We start from the raw sequence: 22,239 nt of genomic DNA, 5'->3' as shown, positions 1-22,239 counted from the left end.
CGGGCTTCCTGTAGTCAGCGCTGGTCAGTTTCAGCAGCGGCTGACTTGGGGACGCCTGGGGCAGAGCAGCTGGGGTGCTGCCAGGTTGGTCCGGTAGCGCCCAGAGCAGCGCTGCGGGACCAACTGGCAGCGCCCCAGCTGCTCTACCACAGGCCGGAGAAAATCCTGGTCTGATGAGGTCAGACCAGGGAGACGCAGGGGGCGGACCGAGACGCACCGCAGTCCCGCTGCCCGGGTCCTCCGCGGCTTTGCTCCGCGTCTTCCTGGTCTGCTGGGAGGGGTTCTTCCCCCCAGCAGACCAGGGAGATGCGGAGCAGCTTTTCTCGCCCCGGAGGACGCGGGCGGCGGGACCGGGGCGCATCTGGGCGTCCTGCCGCTCCCGTCTTCCGGGGCGAAAAAAACCCCGTTCGTAACTGCGGATCCGACATAAGTCGGATCCGCGTAACTCGGGGACTGCCTGTACTAGCAGATTTACCCAGCATTGCTCAGATCCATAATTTGGGAAAGCTATCAAGTGTATTTTGTTTCTCCATCCCTGTAAACTGTTATCATTCACTATGTTTTAACAAAAAAGGGCTATAATTAACTTGATTTGTAATAGCATTTTTTTCTAGTTTTCAAACCTTAAGCATTGATTTAGCTGTACCATAACAGAGCACGCTACCAAATGTCTCTGTTTAATCTCATTTCTGTAAGCTTTATTGAGAAGCAATCCTATTCCAGGTACATCCTTTTTTTTCTAGCTCATCTTGTTTCCATGTCTTTAAACATTCGTTCAATTATGTTAATTTTGAGGACTGTACTTGACTTGGTGATTCTGTCTAGTTTCTGTTTGATTTCATGATACAAAATATAGAACAATTTTGTAGAGAGAGGTAGGAAAAAAAATGAGATGTCATCTAATGTGACTTTTCCATACCTGACTTCTGTGATTAAGTCTACCTCTTCACTCTCTTACCTGCCAGTATGTTACTTGCAATATACCGATTATCCCCTTGTGGTGACAGGCAGAATTGCTCTTCTAATACAGAGTTTGTGATAAAGTATATGGTTATGTGTGTTTGTGGACTCCAATTAAGTGGCATAAAATATTCTGAAAACTTCTTGTTAATTTGAGCTCTCTCAAGATAATTCAGTTTGAGAAACAAATGGTTTTATAATGTCAGCTTTATAGTTCTAGATGAATTAAAAGGAAGTAACCACCAGATTTGGGGATTTTACTGTTTGTTTTTATTTTTAAAAATTATTTTATTTTTAAAGAGAAAAGTTAGTGTGGGCTCTCAGCACCCCATTAGCTTCCTAACCACTTGCGTCCTTCTGTTTCCATCTTCATTGATTTTTGCTGTGGAGTTGGAGATAAGGCTATAATGAAAACAGTAAACTGTAAAACACAGCGATGGGAACTCTACACATGTAAAAGAAATGTCAAATCGAAAATAGAGATTGCAGCATGGATTGAAGAGTGAAACTGTACACTTAATACAGCTCAGTGAGCACATCCTAATTTGCTGCTCTTTTCCTTCAGGGATAGTTTAACAAGCATAGCTTTGCTGAGATTTCTGTATGTGGGAGTGTTCTCTTCACCATTGCTCTCCTGCATACATGAAAATAAACCACAGGCTTTTGAATATCCTGAGAAGAGTTTCTTCAAAGGAAGATCAAAAGTATTTACTAATGTCTGATGAGACTGCATGCCTGTCTCACTCATGAACTCATGTCTATGGTGAGTGAGTAAAAGGACAATTAGGATCATTATTCCACTTGTTTGATCATTTGCTACTTAGTCTGAGTGTAAATGACTCTTGTTTTAAGAGGGAAAAAGATAAAAAGCCCCACAGATGTCCCATAATTTTATCAAGACATGAATAAAACAACTGTGCACAAGTCCAGACCTCTGCTGTGCTTCCCCTGCATTGTGTGGGATGATCTACTTGAATTTCAGACAAAAATATTTGGTGTTTTTCATGTTCATAAGTGCAGTGGGGACATTAACTTAACATTTTAAAAATTCAGTTGTAGCCATTTTATGGGTTTTACAATTGGTGTACAATAATCAGATTTGGTTTACAAGGGTTCATCGACACTTTGATTTTTGGCTTGCTTGAGTGTCTGGATTGACCTGGTTTTTCATGTAAACCATTCAAAACTATGAGTCGCCCAAGTTTGCTCTAAACATGTTTGTCAATGTCTCTCAAATCCAGCATTTGCAAACTTTTGAAAACTCTTCTGCAAAGGAATTTCAAAAGCCAGCTACAGAGAGAGAGTGGGGAATTGGCCTTTATATACAAATTTGACACACTCTCTCGTGGCTTGAACAAAGACCTGAACTGGATGGCCCATTATAAAACCTGCTCTCCTTACTTTCAACACCCAATTGACATAAAAAAACTAAGTATGGGACACTTCTGGCCCACTCAATTAGCCTCATTAGCACTGGTCCTACAATTGACAGGTGCTCTCCCCTTCTTTTTCTGTTATAAATTGTGAGTGTTCCCTCATTTCTCTCCACTGTGCTCGGAGGAAGTGAGTTTTGCCCAAGAAAGCTCATGATTCTATATCTATATCTATTGGTTAGTCTGTAGGTGCTACAGGACTACAGCCGCTCCCCAAGTCGCGAACGGTCGAGTTACGACCATTCGCACTTACGACCAAAGCTCCCAGGGAGCGGTTGTAAAGGCGGTCCCTGAGTTACGAACGCGACCTGTGCTTACGAACAGTGCGGTCACGTGTAACTCAATTGGGTCCGAGTTACGAACAGCTCGAGTTACAGCCAAGTGTTTGGTCTGTAACTCGTTCGTAACTTGGAGAGAGGCAGTACTTCTTTTTAAAGTTATAGACTAACACATCTACCCGTTTGAGACTTTCCTTATTTTTAAGACTGTTTAGTGCAGCATTTTATTCCAGACATTGTATACCATACTCTTCAGCATAGTATCTAAGCATCTAGATTACAACAAAACTAGGTTGAGATTCAAGTTTGTAATTAATTCTTGGGTGTTGAGTTTCATAACAGATTTCACACAGCCCTGTGACCTTATTCTGCAGCCACTCAGAAATCTGAAAGTAAGCATCAAAGTTCATTCAATCAGAAATTAAACCATGTAAGTTTTCTTTTGTACTGTCACTTCTGGGCATTCATCTAATTCATAATCTGGATTTTCCCCTTTTCATGCTAAAGCTCGAGTTCAGATTTGCTTTATGTTCAGTGAACCACTACATTGTGCTTCAGTAGTTTGGGGAATATAGTGTTATCGTGGTTTTTCCTTCTGTGCACACTGTAACAGGCCCGTGCGCACAAATTTCTGTGTGAGGGTGTGTGTGCTTTTTTTTTTGTAAATGTGGACTGCAAGGGTGTGAATGTATTCTCTGTGACTCTCCTCTCTCCCCCCAAGTACACAGGGAAATCAGCCCCAGCCTTCCCCTAGCCGGCCAGGGCATGCTTACTTGGGGAACCATGAGGGGGTGCTTTTGCATCCTTTGCACACACACCCGGGGTACACCCTGTGTAATACAGAAGGTGGGATCTCACATGTTACTGTTCTCTGGTTTGTTTATTCAACAACATTTATAATTGTAAATTAACACATAGTGAATATTATGCTAGACACCAAATAACCTGCATAAACTGGGCAGCAGAAGTCTTTTGTGTTCTATGTCAAATATTCTATTAAGCTGCTTTCCTTCATCTGAAAAGTAGCACAAAATAGAAACATTTTACAAGCTTTGCTGGGTTTTCCTCACCTCTACTTTTGCCCCTATGGGAAGTCATTCAATATTTTCCATTTCCCTTCCGCCTCCCCCGCGCACATTTAGGGCCCAATGCTTAAAGGTGCTGAGCTCCCACAACTCCTTTTGAACTGGAACCAGTAGGACATGGATCTCTCCGGATCAGATCTTCAGTTCTCTTGAAGACTTCCTTTCCAGAGAGTGCTTCCTATGGCCCTGCTTAGGTTAGTCGCAGAGAAGGGGATTGGAGTTGGAGTCTTCACTTCTGCATGATTGAGATTTGGGATTATAATCTCTTTTAGGGCACGGATTTTGTGTTTTGTTTTGTTATGTTAAACTTCATTGTGCAAAATGTCCATTTATTTCACTGGCAGTAGGATCATGCCCTTTATTTTCTACTTTCTACCTACTGTAAAGTGTCTGAGGCCTTAGGCAAATGAATAATAATCTGAAGAAAATACAAGTCTCCATGTAGCTTGTCACGTGAGCTCTATTGTTGCTCATTACTTTTTTTGCAAAGAGGTATTTTTGTTGTGATTAATTTTTTCTTATTGCCTGAAATGAGCCCAAGTAAAATCATGCTTTTGGCTCTGAGTGATTGTTTATATATATTACATGGTTAATATTATTAATTGGTGGTGGTGGCTGTACATGTTTGGCAGGCAGGCAAAGAGGAGCATGAAAAGTGCAGGTTTTTAAGAAGTAACTATATAAGGTGAAAATTCTTTTTTGTCTGTGTGTTCAGATTGCAAATTTTATAAGCCATGATATTCATTATTATTTATTGTAGTAGCTTACAGTTTTAGACCCTTCAGTTCCATTGGGAATTTACCCAGCTCCAATGATGTAACTTTGGAAAATGCAATAAAAATCCATTGGAAAGCATAGCTTTCTCATAGGAAGTTTCTTGAAAGCAGTAAAATTAAATTGCCTTCACACCGAAAAAAGGAAGTGGAATGGATGCCTGTATGCAAGGTAGAATTGCCTCTTGCATGTCCCCAATCTATTTGGTTGAAATTTTGTGTATTTAGGTTGTCATCTCTGATTGGAGGGGAGGAGGTGGAACTTGTAAATGTCCTCTGCTATTAGATAGCAGATTTCACAATTCCGCTACATAGGCTCCATACGTCAGGAAGTATGTTCCTGATTTGAAGCCACAGCTGTGACTTCATTCTGTTTCTGATTATGTTGTAATTCAGTCTTCTTGGGGTAACATGTATTTCAGAGGTGTCTTTGAACACATTGTCATTTGTTCCTTTCTCTGTTTTTCCACTTGTTCAGATAAAGAGGGTTGTAGCAATTCTTACCCTAATGGTAGCTGGAATTCAAGGATAGAGGGAAGACACAGAAACACACATGGCTATGCAATGATATTATTTTTAAAGCTTGGATTTTCAAAGGGGCATAAGGGCACTGAAAGTATATGGGACTTGTTTGCCTTAACTCCCTTAGTTCTCTGTAAATCCCTGTGTAAATTCTCATGGACTTTCAGAAATATGTCTGATAAAAGTTTTAAACAAAGCTCTGATCATTCCCAGCAAAGCTGCCTGGCACCAGTACAACATGGTTAGGTGGAAGGATGTTTTGAAGTATCCTTTTTTGATACAGAAGGGAGTGGTGGTGAATTTTCTCTTGTTTGTTGCTTGTTTGTGGCCTGATGCTTGATTGTTGAACGGTAGGAATCAGGGTGCTGGTGGTGTGAGACGGCTCTAACAGAGGTATTTAAAATATTATTTTGGACCTTGGCTACTGAGGTGGCATGGACTCGGGATGTTAAAATATGATAAATTGACTAGTCGATAGAATTTCCATCCGCGGATCAGCTGTGCAGTGGCTGCCCCTTTGAAATGCTGCCTTGGGGCAGCACAGCTATGTGGCGCTGCCACTTTGAAGTACCCCATCCTCTCCCCCACACTTCCCATCCCCCCCCCCACTTCCTCTATCTGATAGAGGCAGCAAGGGAGGGCGAGGAAATCGACTATTCGACAGACTATCCGATAAGCAGTATCGGATATTATTGGATAGTCGACTAGTCTTTAACATCCATAGCATGGACAATGAAGGGAAATCACTGGGTCCTTTATTTGGTTGCAATGCATGCTGTTTTGGTGGTGGGACAGACGTAGGCTTTGTTCAGTTGTTTGGCTGGAGGTGAGAGGATGGAGACTGAAACAACATGGCTGTTGAATACTTGAGTTCATGTGCAAATCTTCCACCCTCCAAAAAGTTGAACACACATTGGACCCACTATAGAAGCTACTGAGAACTGTCGAGCACCCTCCACACCACACGATTAGGAGTTCAGGTTGCTCAGCACTTCACAGGGGCACTCTAGCATTTTGTAGTATGTCCACTTCATTATGAACCTCGTACATCACATCCTCTGTGTTTGATGACTTAAAGCACTTTTCCAAATCAATCTAGCTAGAGACTAGAGGCTCATACCTGCATTGTGAGGTGATATTTATATCAGAAGAAAAAAAAATCACTTCCAACATCTAGGAGTCTCTCATGTTTTCTGCTATTTATTTGTACCTCTGGACGGCTGTGTCCAGACTCAGGGTTTTTTTCCGAAAAAGTAGCCTTTTTCCGAAAAAACTTCACCTGCGTCTAGACTGCAGCCGCGTTCTTTCGAAATTAAATCGAAAGCACGCGGCTTTTCTTTCGATGGTGGTAAACCTCATTTTACGAGGAAGAATGCCTTTTTTCGAAAGTGCTCTTTCGAAAAAAGGCGTTCTTGAATGCAAACAGGGGTTTTTCAAAAGAGAGCATCCAGACTGCCTTTTGAAAAAGCGGCTTGCTTTTTCGAAAGTTCCGCTTGCAGTCTAGATGCTCTTTTTCGAAAGAGGCTTTTTCAAAAGTATCTTTAGAAAAAGCCTTTCGAAAGAGGCTTGCAGTCTAGACATAGCCGACCACTTGCTCCACTCATCTGAAGAAGCGGGTTGTGCCCACAAAAGATCATGATACTATCTATATTTTTTGTTCGTCTCTAAGGTGCTGCCAGGATCATTCATTGTTTTTCACATTTTAACATCTAGGAGGTTAGTTTATGAACATTTGCTTAATTTTTTTAAAGGTGTTTTGTGTGACGTTTCATTCATAAATGGTAAGAAATGAGTACTTTAACAGGGAACGGGTGAGAATTTAGTGTTAAAATATACTAGCAGATTAAAAGTATATATTATTTCTGTAAGAGGATAAATTTTCTTAACACTCTATTCTGATCAATTCCGTTATTGTTGAGTGAATAAGTATTTAAAACACGTTAATAGTAGAGTGGATTTACCTTGATTAAGAGGATATCCAGACTTGAACAACCCCTGCTTTGAGTACATGCCATTTAGAATGCAAGGCATGATCACAGGTAATAAATTGTAATATTTTTCTGACAGCAGAATGTTACTTTTTTTGCAGTCTGAATATGTGTAGTTAGAAAAAACAGAGTTACCCTTATTAAAAATTAAAGGTTCCTTCCTCCACTTGCTACTGAGCAGAACGCTGCAGAAATGAGGGTATACCTGGTAAAATCCTTTGACTTTTACTCATGCAAATAATCCTACTGATGTTGGTAGGACTATTCACATGAACTAGGATTACTTATATGAGTAGGGCTTGCCTTTCTGAGGAGACTCCGAGCATGTCTGCACTTGAAATGCTGCAACAGCACAGGCTCTATTTTGCTGTAGTACTTCAGTGTAGACACTACATATGCTGACAGAAGAAGTACGCCTAATCCACCTCCCCATAAGGCAATAACTAGATTGACAGAAGAATTCTTTTACCAACTTAGTGCTGTCTACATGGGAGACTTAGGTAGGTCATTCTAACTACATCTTTCCAGAATGTGAATTTTTCACAACTGTGATGTAGCTCCAATTTTCTAGTGTAAACCAGTCTCAGGAAAGTGTATTTGAAAGAACATAAGGTATGAATTTGAAGTAGATGAGTTAAACTGCGTCAAACTATTGTGTCAACACTTCTGAAGTATGCTACAGAATTAAAGTAGCATGTAGACAAGCCTTAAGAATTGAAGGATTGGGCCTTTATTTATGCAACTTTCTTACCAGTACAAATCTGATGGGGAAAATTAGTTAGTTAGTTAGTTAGTTTCAAAGAGGCTATCTGGTCAAAACACTACTTTATAAAGCTTAACATTAAGCACATATTTTTTCATTAATTGTTTTAAGTTCAAGAGCAAATAGTGTTGTCTTGCAGATATAGTAATTTCCTTGCAGCATTTCCAATTAAAATACTGAGAGCATCAGGGCTGTTCATAGATCCAAGAATAGTTTTCATAGTAAAATCTAAGGAAAATGCAAAAAAGTGAATGCAAAGTACTGCTGGTTACAGGTAAACAAGATATTTTTAAATATCCTTTCAATTTTAGTAATCTTGGACAGTGTTATTAATGGAAGTAAAATCATTTCATGTATCTAATTTACCTTACTGTACTGTCCTTTTAAATTGTACATTGATAATAAAGAGTGAACTTCCTGAAAAAATGAGGAAGAACAGCTCTTGCGCAAGAGGGGGGTTTTGTGCAAAAAGGAGCCATCTACAAAGGTCCTTTTTGCGCAAAAGCCTCTTGCGCAAAAATGGCCCCTAATTAATTATGCAAATGACGCATGGCAATATGCTAATCTGTGCTTCATTTGCATAAGCTTTTGCGGAAGAAGGGTGCAGTATAGAAGTAGCTTCCCTGCAGTAGCTTGGGGCCAGGTGAGACTCACTTTCCATGGCCACTCTGGCTCTAGCAGGCACAGTTAGTGTGGGGTGCATATGCCCCAGGTTTGTCTGCCCTCTGTACTGCCCAGCCAGAGTGAGGAATGTAGCAAACTATGCACTTCCCCTCACTCGCTGGTGAAAGGGAATAGCCAGCAATGTTCCTGTGCAAATTGGGGGGGGGGAGGGGGAGAAAACACCTGAGAGGTGTGAGCTCGGGACTGGGACAGTCACGGATGGGGGAAGTGGGTTTGCCTCCAGCTAGCCCCTTTCATTCTGTCTCTCTTCTGTATGGTTTTATGAGAAGCAATCCCATTCCAGACACATCCTATTTTCCTGCCACAACCAAACCCCTACCTTGCTTTAAGTTATAAGAGGAAGCAGAATACCGAATGTGGTAGTCCTAGCTTTTACCGTTTAGAGGAGTTCTTAGACGGACAGACACACAGACGACAAACTCTCTCAAATATATTTATAGAGCCAACAATATTCCATTCAGTACAAGCCCTGTGTTCTCCCTGGTAATTGGGATTGTTGGGCTGTTAGATCTTAAGATTTTGTACTAGATATAATTCATTTTAGCAAGTTTAATTTGACCCGGAATTATTATTATTGTTCAGGGCCTCATAAAAATAGTTTTGAGGGCTTAGGCAAGACTATAGTAATAAATGTGCAGACTTTGAAAAATATTAAGAACAGAATCCTTGTGAAATTATACAGACCACCTGAGAGTTAGACACCTTTTGGCTTTGTAAGTACTTGTAAGAAATAGTTTTGTCGAATTTGCAGTTGCCTCATTTAGCCAAGGCCTATTGCTCCTTTGGTGTGCAGACGTGACAGTGGAATTACAGGCATTTTCAAGATGCATGAGTGCCAGGTGTACCCACAACTGCTATTGTGAGTGGGGAGGCACTTAAGACCTTTGTTCCCATCCTGGCCCTGGCAGGGTTTCCACTTGTGACAGTCTCAGAGCTTTAATTAGCAGGCGCAGACTGTGGTCTTAAGCTCCCGCCCCCTGCTAATAAACTTTCCTGTGGGTGTAGAATTCAGTTTGCTTCCCAGAAGCATACTACAGAGGGGCAGAAGGAAAGGAAAATCTGCAGGGGAAAATGGGGAGAAAACACACCCTACCAAAACATAACCCTACACACGCAGTCTCCCCCACGCCAGGAAAAAGACAAAAGAAAAATGAACTAAATAAAAAGGCCATGTTAGTTTTTTCATGCTCTTCTGGATGGTGTGCAGATACTTCTTTGATGAGGGTGGTGTAAGAATCTGTACTGAATAGAGCATAAGAGAGAGACTGAATGTGCAGTTCCCAGTCACTTCCTTTGGCTTTGTGTTGAGGATGGGTGCTGAAGGGTGAATCCCTCTGCTCTGTCATGCATGAGAGGCCAGAAAGGGAGGAAACCTAGCATGTGGGAAGGTCAGGGAAAGGAGAGCATCTGGTAGGGTTGCCAGACGTTTAACCAAAAATACCGAACAGCACCCTCCCCCCCCCAAAAAAAACCACTGTTGAGGGGGGAAAAGGGAGGGAGATCAAAGTTGTTGGGAAAAAAAGGACCCTGACAGTTATTAAGCACAACCCCCCCCCCCAACCCCCCCCCCCCCAAAAAAAAAACCCAGCATGGCCCTTTTAAGGCCTTTACGGTTTTTTGGTTTTTTTTCCAGCACCCATCTTCTTTTCTTACTTTGTGTGGGAAGAGAGCTGCCATGCGGAAACAGGAAAGTGGGGGGGGGGGGAGAGAACGGTGAGGCTGGAGGAGGGTCTGGGAGAGGCCCGGGGACTGGGTCGGGGGGGGACTCGGGGGCTGGGCCCAGTTCCTGAGTGTGTGTAGGGTTGCCAGATGTCTGGTATTTTCGGATTTTTTTTAACCGAACAGGAGGTGAAAATACCGGACTGTCCAGGTTAATACCGGATACCTGGCAACCCTAGCATCTGGGGGCTGCTCCTATAGATCATTCTCTTCCCCCACGTTTGACGGGGGGCGGGAGGAGACAGCATAGGTGGAATAAACAGGCAAACAAACAATGTCCTAATTCCTCCTCATTGTGGAGGAAATGGGACCTGGAACATTGGGGAAAGGGGTAAATGTCAGAAAATATTGTCGTTTCAGCTTTGTGGAACAGTGGAAGTTAATCTGATGAGTACTTTAAAATCTTTTTGGAAAAGCACTTCCGGGGGGAGGGGGAGGTCCAATAAGCAAGACAAAGAGTCAAGAACTTTCTCCAGTGACACAGTCATTGTGTGTAGTCTTAAGCAAGTTGCTTCTCCATACCTCCATTTTTTCTGAATGATGAGGTTAATATTGAATGATGTATTTCACAGGCCTCTTCTGAGGAGTGAGTTTGACAGCTCTTTGAAGAAGGAAAGTTGAATGAAAATTGCTATGCCCAAAAGTTACTTTGTTTGGAGTTGCAGACATTGAGTACATCTGAAAATCAGGCAATTTTCATGCAGATACTTAAACATGGATTTGTGAGCCTAACTTTAGGCATCAAAGTTTAATAATTTTGGCCTGTACACAATGTATTTTACTTTGTTTTTTAATTATCCATGATTTTGAAAGTAGAGATTAATTCTCATGGAAATTTAGAAAATGAAAAATCATTTGTTTAGTACAAGAAAGTGCTCTGTACAAAGCAAATTTAGGCATAGGAAGCTAACACCCATCTTTCCAAGGTAAAAGTACATTTAAAAAAACCCTTCATAATAAAAATGAATTCAAGTCCAGTGTAATGCACTGAAATTCAGTTGATGAGTTAATTGGGTTTCAGATATTTACATATGTAAAATAAATGCTCTAGATGGAGTACTAGCTTATAAATTTATCAGTGGCTTCCAATGATATCCCGAATGTAATAGTGTGTAATGAAGAATTTCGATGTCAACTTACAGTTCTTGGAAGTTGGTATTATAACATGGTTTTTTTCCATCCTTTAACTATTGTACAGTGGCAAGGCAGAATAACGTCACGTGTCTTATGCTTTATTTTGAAAATGGTAGTTGCTATGAGTAATTATTTCCATAGAAAATTATTCATGTTTCTATATACAGAACTGTGCCAAGTTCTTATGACAGGAATGAAATGAAATTGCTACCCTTCTGTTGGAGGGGTATTTAAATTATGTATGGAATGGAGCTGAGACATTACATTTTAATACATGTTCCCCATCAGATTTGTTGAAGACTTTAAGGTCTGCTGTTGCCGCTGAAGCTTTCCATGGATAATTAGTACTGGCAAAAGGTGATTGCAATCCTGAAGAATGAGGAAGTCTCGTTAAAAGATCAGAAACATCATGGACAGTGGCTATGAATGAGCTAGGCAGACAGTATTCTAGACAAAGCTCAACCCTGATCTAGAGAAACCATCTTCAGGCATTAGATGGTTCTTCAGGTCTAGACAATCCTTAACCTCTCTGCTGAGAAGGCAGTTAGTTATGGTGCTTTTCATGATGGCACCGAGACCATAACTAATGATCTACTTTTGCTGTTTTTAATATAAATTGTAATAAGATTTATTTTGCTGTCACTGAGCATTCTTAGATTGCATGCAATAGAAGAACTGTCAAACTAAATGACTTACTGGAGATATTACTTAACTCAGAAAGGCCTTTTGGGCAGAACTGACCAAACCAGTCCTACATACGTGCTATCTTAACTACATTTGGAGCATTGGGAAGGAATAGTTCTTGAAAGGAGAATTTTAGGAACTAATCTATATTAAATCCTAAGACATTGCCAGTTTTCTCTTCTGTACTCACTGTACAAACGCTGTAGAGGGGAGATAATGGAATTTAGAAATGTCTGATGTCCAGTGTCCCTATTTGAACAAAAATCTTAGGTTAATGAGCGGCAACAATATAAGTTTGGGGTAACACCCTGCAAAATCCTGAGGAATTGGCTTTTTTGTGAAGGGATGCGTCTCATAAGAACGATAATATGCGTGTGGAATCAGAGGAAAACGTTATGTATTACTACTGTTTGAGGGCAGCTTAGAACATGTTTATCAAACTGTGACTCAGGTCTACTATTGAGTAAGAAACAGTCACTTCCATGAGAGCGCTAAATGAGAGTAAGTGCTCTTGTGGTCAAAAAACAAATTTCTTCATTGCAAGATATGCCATTAAAAAGAAAGATGACAGAGTAATCCCCACTGTTAGAAAGCATCTTATGATAGTTTAATGCCATTGACATTGTGAAACCAACTACAAGCTGATTATCACATTTATCAAAAAGGCAGTATGGGAACTGCTTCAGGCTCCTTTATCTTTCAACATCTCCTTCCTCCCAATGGAGTTTACGCAAGGGCTGCCTGGGGAGAGGTGATTAAATTGATGCATGATGAAGCCAACCTGATATGATAAGATTAAAAAAAATGTTATCATACATACATCTTTTTAGGCTGAAATAATCTGGGCTTCTCTTGACATAGTGTATAATAGAGGGGATTGATTCATTATCAGGAATCTGCAAGTATTTTTGAGCATGTTAATTGACATTTTAACATGGAACTGTAACTGCTAGCCTTGTATGTATGCAGCACCAAACCAAAACTTCTACCTTTCTTCACCAAGTTCCTAGAGAATGTTGATAGCTATTGGAGATACAATGGGGAAAAGAGTCTCTCATAATTGATCAACTCACCAATGCAGGGCTGTTCCCTTCAGTTACTGCCTACTGCTTTGTCCAGTCCAGTTTTTAGTATTTCCAGGGATGAGCCTTTCACCATTCTCCTTGGAAAATTATTTCACAGTCTCCTTAAGATGTAAGGAAATTCTCTTTATATTTAGTCTAAATCATGTTGGTCTTTATAGGATTCTATAACTGAACTTACATCTCAACATACAGGGATTGCATTGCTGATAACTCCAGCAAATGGATTCCTGTTTTGTTTCTGATGCTGCCTCTTACTTACAAGATAATATAACGATACTCATTTCTTGAGGGTACTGTGAACTTTGTAAAACACCTCGTACAAAAGGTAGGTAAAGTACATATTCTTGTACTTGTTAGACTCTCTTATACTACTTTTTCCTTTCTTCAGAAAGAGTTTCAAAATGAAAACTGGTTACTTGGAAATCTTGATATTTAATTTTTCATCTAAATCTTGTATATAGCAAGGTATCTCAGAAGGTGCCTAACATTAAGAACATGTCTAGTCCCATTAATGTCAGTAGTATTACTCACATGCTTAAAGTTAGGCACATATTGCTGAATCAAGGCCTTAACTTGAAAATGAATCTCGATCCCTTAAATTTTATGTAAGTATTAAACAACTTTTTCATTCCATCCAAGATAATTTATCTTTGAAGAACCTTGCTGCTTGTATCTCAACTGAATTAGATGCCAATTTATACACACCACACGTTCAGTACAAGATTAAAATGTATTGTTAGTGAAGCCTGAAGGAATGATGTAATTTTAAAGTTGTTTGCACAAACTGGAATATTTCTGGATGTTCTTGTTCAGGCTCTCAATTATCTTCCTAGGGAGCATGTGTTATTTGGTCAATCACCAAGTAGCACTTAACAATTGCCACAAGTTTTAAAGTTTGTTTCTTCCTTTTTTTCCTTTTTTTGCATTGTCGCTAATTTTGATCCTGATTTTTTGCATTGACGCTAATTTTGATCCTGATGTCTTGCAAGGTCATGGTTCTTCCTCATCAAATCCAATGTAATCTTAACAGTGAGACTATAAGAGAATTTTAATGCCATGCTGCAAAGGAAAGCAGCAAAATTCCTCTGAGAAAACAAAAATGGTTTCTGTTAATCCTCCTGATATCGAGAGTGTAGGGTAGGGTCAGACAACCAGTATTCCAGCCTGAGAACTCAAACAAAGTTTGTGGTGGTAGTTGGGGAAGGAAATAAAGGTGCCATCTTATGATGGAGTCTAAACAAATTACATTTACTTTCTGCTGCTTGTACAACCTTAGGAATGCTGCTGTGGTTCCATCTGAGTAAATATTTTTTTGTTTTGCATTCTGCGAAACAGCCAAGTGGGACTCTGCAGAGCAATGCTGAGGAGCCTTATGATGTGCTTTAAAACATGGTATGCTGGAACAGTTTTTATAATGGGGGCACTAAGAGCCATTGAATCAAACTGTAAACCCTTTATATAGTGAGAACCACAGCACACCCACACCCATGATTCCAGCACCTATGTTGTTCAGTGTTCTGCCCCAAATATTTTCTCCTTTTCCTCCACATCAATGATGTAAACCTGGCTCTCCACATGGGATAAAATTAGTGTGCCTGGATTACAACTGGTAGACTCTGTATCATCAGTCTTAATCATATGGATACTAGAAGATTGGCCTGTTGGTCAGGGTGCTAGCCTGGAACTCTGGGTTCAATTTCCTGCTCTGCCACAGACATTTTTTGTGACTTTAGGCAAATCAATTAGAGTCAGAATTTTTAAATGCAGTTAGGTACCTAATACCCTTGATTGCAGTGGGAGTTAGGCCCCTAAATTCCAGTCAAAAAGTGACTCTCAGTCTCTCCGTGACTTGGTCTTTTTCCGGAAAATGGGTATAACCTCCATACTTCCAGGAGGCTAAATAAATTGAAGACTGTGAAGTAATTATCTTATGATAGTCATTGGGGCCAGATAAGTATCTTAGGGCATATCTACACTAGGAAATGATTTTGAAATAACTTATTTCAAAATAGCACATCCACACTACAGAGAAGCCTTGAAATTAGTCCAAGGCAGGTTCCCTTAATGTGGATGCACTATCTTGACTGAGAGCCCCAGGAAGCACTGGGGAGCAATTACAGTACATTGAACGACTCTGGGAAGTAGTTATTTCAAAAGAGCAGCGGTGAAGTGTCCACACTACCACTATTTTGAAATAGCTATTTTGAAATAACCTTTATTCCTTGTGGAAAGCAGGAGTTATTATTTTGAAATAACCAGCCCCTTGTTATTTCGAAATAACAGGGTTGGTAGTGTGGACTCTGCTTGTTATTTTGTAGACCAGGGCTCAGACAGGCCGATGATCCATGTGAGTGAAAGTATCAGTCTATTTTGTGATTTAAATAATCAGCTATCTAAATTAGTTCATTTTCTGAATCAGGCACAGTGATCTTCAGGACTGTCCAGATTATAAAATAATGCTTCAGCTCAGCCATGAGTTCCACTGGCTGTGTTAGTTAGATATTTAAGATGCACTGTGATTATTTGTATGTCTATTAGATTTCTCAGGAAGTGGATGATAGGAGAGGTATCATGCGAGGATTACCTGTTGTGATCCCTCCCTCTGGGGCATTTGGTATTGACCACTTTCGGCAGACAGCATACTGTGCTGGATGGACCTTTGGTCTGACCCCGTATGGCCATTCTTATGTTATGTTACTCAAACACAGGGTGTGTCTAGACTACAGAGTTTATTCGAAAAAAGTAGTCTTTTTTTTTTAAACTTCACCTGTGTCTAGACTGCAGCCGCGTTCTTTCGAAAGTAAATTGAAAGAATGCGGCAGTTTTTTTATTGCAGTAAACCGCAGTTAAAACTTCACCTGCATCTAGACTGCAGCCGCGTTCTTTCAAAAGTACTCTTTGGAAAAATGGCGCTATTGAATGCAAACTGTGCTTTTTCGAAAGAGAGCATCTAGACTCTCTTTCGAAAAAGCAGCTCGCTTTGAAAAAGCCTCTTTCGAAAGAAGCTTGTAGTCTAGACATAGCCACAGTCTTGTAAAATTGCTTCTCATCAACACTCAAGTGATTGCTCATAGCATATGAAGAAACTTCCCTGCTAGGAGGGAGTCCTGTATGATGACTATATTTTACAGTGAAGTCAGTGGGAATTCTGCCCAAGTAGAGAAGAAACACTGAATAATGACCTGAATTTAGGATCTGCTTGTTATTTGTATTGTAGTACTCCCCAGTCAAGGTGCCAGGATTAGGACATCACGGTGCTGGATGCTGCACTAATACACAGTAGGAGAATCTTGCCTTACCATTTACAATCTAAGACGACAAAAACAGATGAAGAGTGAGGAAGTAGGGTTACCAGATGGCTTTCAAAAAAATACTGGACACACATGATCTCAGAACAGGAGGGGGGGCCGGGGGAGGGGAACGGGGGGGGGGGGGAGAGAGGACTGGCCGGCGGGAAGCAGGGCTGGCCAGGAGGAGGTTGGGTGGAACAGGGCTGGCTGGGGAAGATCGTGGGGAGAGGGACTGGCTGCAGGGAGCGGGGCTGGCCGGGAGGGGATTGGGAGGAGCGGGGCTGGCTGGGGGAGATTGGGGGAAAGAACCAGCCGGCGGGAAGCAGAGAGAATAATACTCAGTCTACTCTACAGCATTAGCTAAGTGCATGCGTTAAAGCTCATGCACTAAGCTCCAGAGGTCCCATCTTCAATTCTGCTGATCAGTGTTATACCACAGTGAAAGCTCTCAGAACCCAGATTCCCAAGATGAGGGAGATCTGCATAACTTCTGTGGATGAGTCCCAGAGGGGATAGCTATGTTAGTCTGAATCTGCAAAAACAACAAGGAGTCCTGTGGTTCCTTAGAGCAGGGATGGGTAATATTTATTGATGCGGGGCCATGCCAAGAATTTGGAAAGTGGTCGAGGGCCGCACTCTTTCTTGATTTTAATGGAAGAAGTGCTGGATCTGGGATGGAGATTGGGTACAGAAGGGAGCTTGGGGTAAGGGACTGGCATGCAGAAGGGCGTATAGGGTCTGGGAGGGAGTTTGCCTGGGAAGGAGGCTGTTGTGACCTGGGGCAAGAGACTGGGGTTCAGGAGAGGGTGCAAGGTTTGGGTTGTGACCTTGGGCAGGAGATTGGGGGCAGGGTTTTGGGTTATGACCTAGGGCAGGAGGGGATTGTGATCTGGGGCAGAGGATTGGGGTGCCAGATCTGGGAGGGGTATGTGTGCAGGAGTGGGGCAGAGGGTTTGGGTTATGTGGAGTAGGGGGGCAGAAGTGAGGGGCAGAGAATTGGGGAAGGGAGGGGCTGAGGTGCCAGAGGCAGGCTCTGGCCAGGAGAAATACATGGGTGACTCTCAGCTAGCAGCCCAGCACATTTCTCAGACAGTCTATGTGTGTGAATAACTGTGAGCCGGAGGTGAGAGGGGCATGGTGCATCATGTGCTGCTTGTTATTCAAACAGGCAGCTCCCATTGTCCAGAAACTGGCTAATTGGATTATGCTGGGGGAAGGATAGCACATGAAGCCTTTCTCCCTAAACCTCTGGACTCTCAGCTGCGAAAGAGAAACGATTGTGGCCGCCGCTTTTCTGAGCGGCGTGCAGGTGGTGCAAGGGAAGTAAGGAGCCTGCCTGATGCTCCACATTGCATCCGTGGGCCAGATCTGGTGGCTTAGTGGGCTGCATTTGGTTTTGATGGTGTCCTGTCCCTCGTGTGCAGTGCCCACGCCGTGCATTGAGACCCAGTTTGCACATGTGGATTGGAAAAGGATGAACCAGATGCCCCCACAGAGGACAGTTTCCCTAGCACTGCTTCCAGCCCTGATCACTATCCATTTGTAGGAGGATTGCAGACTGAACCATGTAGCCCCGGCCCAGGCATAGTGGGGCTGCTACGGCGGGTTAGTGACAGAGTAAGAGTCAGGTCACAGGGTAAGGCTGGACTGAGACACCTCTGGAGAGAGAATAATGTGCTGGGAAGTTCCCCCGAAACTTCTGCCTTCCAAAGCTACTAGTAGGAAAGCAAAATTGAGCCAGAGCTTCATTTTCCTCCTGGCTTTAGTGGACAGCCACAGGGAGGGAGGAACTGGCTGGTAAATGCACAAAGGGAGCTGCAGATTGTCTCTTTGGGTACAGCCTGAGCAGAGACAGATTCAGACAAGAAACTCTCGCCCCCGTTTGTGTGCCCTGCTCCTTCTAAGAGACACAAACGCCTTCCCCTAAAGATATGATTTGTCAGCCGGGGGACTCCGGGTGCAGGAGACAGATTTCCCCTTGGAGAGGTGTTTGTGCAACACCCAGCACTAGGTGGTGTGATGAAGAAAAAAATGAAGCAACCTTGAATCTCATATCCTGACTGAGAGCCTTTTGAAGTCAGTGCAAAGACTCCCATTGTCCTGCATGAATCATGCTTCAATAGCTCCAGTCCAAAGGCTCCTCGCCTATTGCCCAAAGAATAATCCAGTTGTTCCACAGGCTTATGTGTGTTACCATTCCTGAAGTCTGATTCGTGTCCTTTTATCCTTTGATGCAGAGACTGTCTGGTCTGGCCAGTCTACCTGGCAGAGGGACATTGCTGGTACAGGACCACTCCTTGCTTCCTTTTGCCTACGTTCTCGGGAAATAATAAGGAATGTGCAAATGGGAAGGAGATTCTTTGGGGCAAGGAGAATGAGAAGTGATGACAATTTTCATGGATGAATTTAACAGGGAAAGTGGTGGCATTGTGGATGGTGATTTTAATTCTGTGTTTGAGATTGTTCTTGTGACAGATCAGGGATATGCAGATTTTGATTGAATTTGTGCATTACAGTTGGTGGGTAGCTCTTTATATTGTGAGGCATGAAGTAGCCATTAGCTATGGTTAGAGCAGGGGTGGGCAATAATTTTTGATGGGGGGGGGCCAATCCAAAATTTTGAAATGTGGTTGAGGGCCGCAGTCTTCCATGATATTAATGGAGAAAATGCAGGGTCTGGGAAAAAGTTTGGGTGCAGAAGGGAGCTTGGGGTAAGAGATTGGGGTGCAGGAGGGGTCTAGGTGAGAGAAGGAGGCAGTTGTGACCTGGGGCACTGGGCTGGGGGGCAGAGGTTTGAATTGTGACCTAGTACAGGATAGGATTGTGATTTGAAGCAGGGGATTGATGTGCCGAATCTGGGAGGGGATATGGGTGCACAAGGGAGGCAGAGGGTTTGGGTATGTGGAGTGAGAGGGACAAAGGGTTGGGGAAGGGAAGGGCTGGAGCTCTGGCTGGGAGACTTATCTGGGTGACTCCTGGCCAGCAGCCCAGCATGTTTCTCAGGCAGGCAGCCTGCTCCACTCCCACACAAGCTGCAGGGTCATGTGCATGTGTGATTAGCTACCACCCAGAGTGGGAGGCGAGGTGCTTCGTGTGGTGCCTATTTTTCAAACAGGCAGCTCCAATTGACCAGTTTCTGGTCAGAAACTGGCAAATGGGATTGTGCTGGGGATGTGGTCAGTGCCTGAAGCCTTTTCCCCCCACACACACCCTGGGCCAAGTTTTGAAAGAGAAATGGCCTGGCAGCCATTTTCTGAGCAGCGTGTGCGTGGGGCGAGGCAAGCAGAGAGCCTGCCTGGGGCTCCCCACAGTGTCCGCGGACCAGATCTGGTGTCTTGGTGGGCTGGATCCGTCTTGGGGCTGTATTTTGCCCAAGCTTGCCTTAGAGACTAGCAGATTTTTTAGGGCATAAGCTTCTGAGGAAGAATGATCATAGATGAGACACAACTAGTTGAGGAACCTGGATAGATTTTGTTATATGAAGAGAAGAGCGAGAGTTTGGAGGAAGAAATTGTACAGAAATGGCACGGTGTTTTAAGGTTTCCTTACCTTATCATCCATGAATGGAGGTTTACCTCAGAAAATCATGCGATTAGGGATACTGTCAAATCAGTCCTGAAAGAGTAGAACTGAATTGGGAGTATGTATACTGGTTAGAGCAAGGAACTAATAGAGACAAGAACTTGGTAGGCCTGACTACAGTTCAGTTCCTCCTCACAACATCTAAAAGAAACTGCTAGTGTTATGTGATAGCTTGTCTACACAAGCCAACAGTACCAATTACACGGATGTAAACTGAAGTGTGCATTAATTGAGCTGTAACTGCCCTATGTAGTCATTGCTAGTGCAATGAAATAGTACCTACTTCACGTTAAGGGTTATGTTAACACAGTACCCTTTAGCACAAATTTCAGAGGGGTAGCTGTGTTAGTCTGTAATAGAAAAAACGTAATAAACAACAAATAGCCCTGCAGCACCTTAGAGACTAACAAAACATGTAGATGGTATCATGAGCTTTCATGAGTACAACCCACTTCTTCAGATAAATGAACCATTCTAAATTCAGCTCAGGAGATATAAGAAACCAAGGACCAGGAGTTTTGGAAAAACTTTGACACGTTTGATTAACAGACACTTTCCAAGACAGCCTAGAGAGGTTCAACCTGCATTACTGATTATTTATTAACTTCTTAAAACATGAAAATAAAATCTTTCCTACCAGTCTTATAGTTTTCTTTTTGAAAACTCGGTCACATACTGTAGCAGTGTCCAGAAATATGTGTCATAGTATGAATCTGGAAAAAAAAAAAAGTTCATAACACAGTTTTATAACAAGCATAGGTAAGCATTATTTAAATGCCTGCTCCTAAAACCTATTGAAGTTAATGCAAAGATATCCATTGATTTAAGTGGGCTTCAGATTATACCCTAACTTGGTAAATTTCTGAAAAATAATTTTAGTAGTAAGTCTGTTTCTCCTTACAATTTCTACAATCTAAATTACAAAGTCTACAGACCATGTTCATTTGTAATTGGCTTGTGTCCATGAAAGAAATATATAAATTGTGTTCTTTCTATTTGTATTTTATTTTAAAAAATATTTCTTCTGCCTATAAAACAGTAAAAATGTAATTTTTCTTCATAATGAAAAATAGAAAAATACGGCAAATTTTACTTTGGGATTTTCTATTAAAAATATTCATGTTTATTAGCTAAAATGGGCAAACAGCTATTTCAGGCATGCCTCTTTGTTGTGTAGTTCAGTGTCTCTTGTATAGCAGATTTGGGGACATGACAGAGAAATGGTGTTGCACTGATATTGATCATTAAATGGTTAGGAACTTTGTTTTTTTCATGTGTGTTACAGAGTGTTGAGCTGATGATGTAGGGAGATAAAGGCTGGTCACTAAAATAAAGCACTAGACAAAAATACCAAAAGCCTCTTGTACTCTGAGGCATAAAATCAGCGATGTCTGTGTTCAGAAAAAGCAAAAACCTAATAAAGAAGAAAAAGCAAAAGCTGAATGTGACTTTTTGGAATTACAAAAACAATTTTTATTCTGGTCTTACTGGGCAACTTATTTATTGAATTCACACAGAGAGCCCTTTCAAACTAAATTACATTTCATATTTTGCCCACTGCATCTGGAATCTAGTGCCAAACTGAAAACCACATAATATAATTTTAGGATTAAACCATCTATTACTGATAGATAATGACAGAGCAGAAGGAGAAGGCACCAGTTAGTCTGCATTAGCTCATATATTCTGGATAACTCTTCAGTGAACTCTGAAGATTTGTGAAATTCTACTACTCTATGCTGATGTCTCACTGCATTTTTGACATGATGAATTGTCTCTTTTCCCAAGTCACTGACAGGTCATGTCATAGTCCACCAACAGGTAGTGCTTTTTCAGGTAGTGTACCATATACTGTAATCCTATTCTAGTCAATTTTATAATAAGATGATTAATGTTTTGTTAGCTAGAACAATATTGTCCATTTTAATGAAATATACTTTGGGGTTTACTTCCAATGTGAACAGGTAACTGGTTAATTGGTCATTGGGTGATGCTTACAGGATACTGCCATGGGTGGAGAGCTGCCCCAGTGGGGCTGGGAGCCAGTGGCAGCCTCCTCCCCTCCCTGGCAGTAGCCCAGCCCAACCCAACCCAGCCCCGGGGCCAGGGATCCTGCTTAGCTGGTTAATCGGTTAAACGCTAACCTAACATTTAACTGGTTAACCAGTTATTTGGGATTTTAAATCCCTAGAGTTTACAGATCCAAAGATATTTGCCTAATGGCCCCATTCAGTTCAATTATGTATTCTGTTTCAAGTT

The 22,239-nt window shown here is 41.8% G+C and overlaps 2 protein-coding genes across 7 annotated transcripts in view; one reads left to right on the top strand and one right to left on the bottom strand.

Moving 5' to 3' along the window:
- The window catches only part of CMSS1 (cms1 ribosomal small subunit homolog), a 356,232-nt gene that overhangs the window by 157,609 nt on the left and 176,384 nt on the right, over positions 1-22,239 (top strand). The gene's annotated exons all lie outside the window — the stretch shown is intronic.
- FILIP1L (filamin A interacting protein 1 like) overlaps positions 1-22,239 on the bottom strand; it is a 297,957-nt gene that overhangs the window by 144,301 nt on the left and 131,417 nt on the right. For 2 of the 3 annotated variants that reach the window (XM_075914071.2, XM_006130685.5), the window contains exon 2: positions 20,618-20,693. The exons of the other annotated variant lie outside the window; for it this stretch is intronic. The gene's annotated coding sequence lies outside the window, so the exon portion shown is untranslated. The remainder of the gene's footprint in view (positions 1-20,617; positions 20,694-22,239) is intronic. 3 annotated transcript variants of the gene reach the window in all.

Source organism: Pelodiscus sinensis, chromosome 1, assembly GCF_052426305.1.
Source record: "Pelodiscus sinensis isolate ZL-2025 chromosome 1, ASM5242630v1, whole genome shotgun sequence".
Taxonomy (NCBI): domain Eukaryota; kingdom Metazoa; phylum Chordata; order Testudines; family Trionychidae; genus Pelodiscus; species Pelodiscus sinensis.
This window is presented reverse-complemented; position numbering and strand designations above follow the sequence as displayed.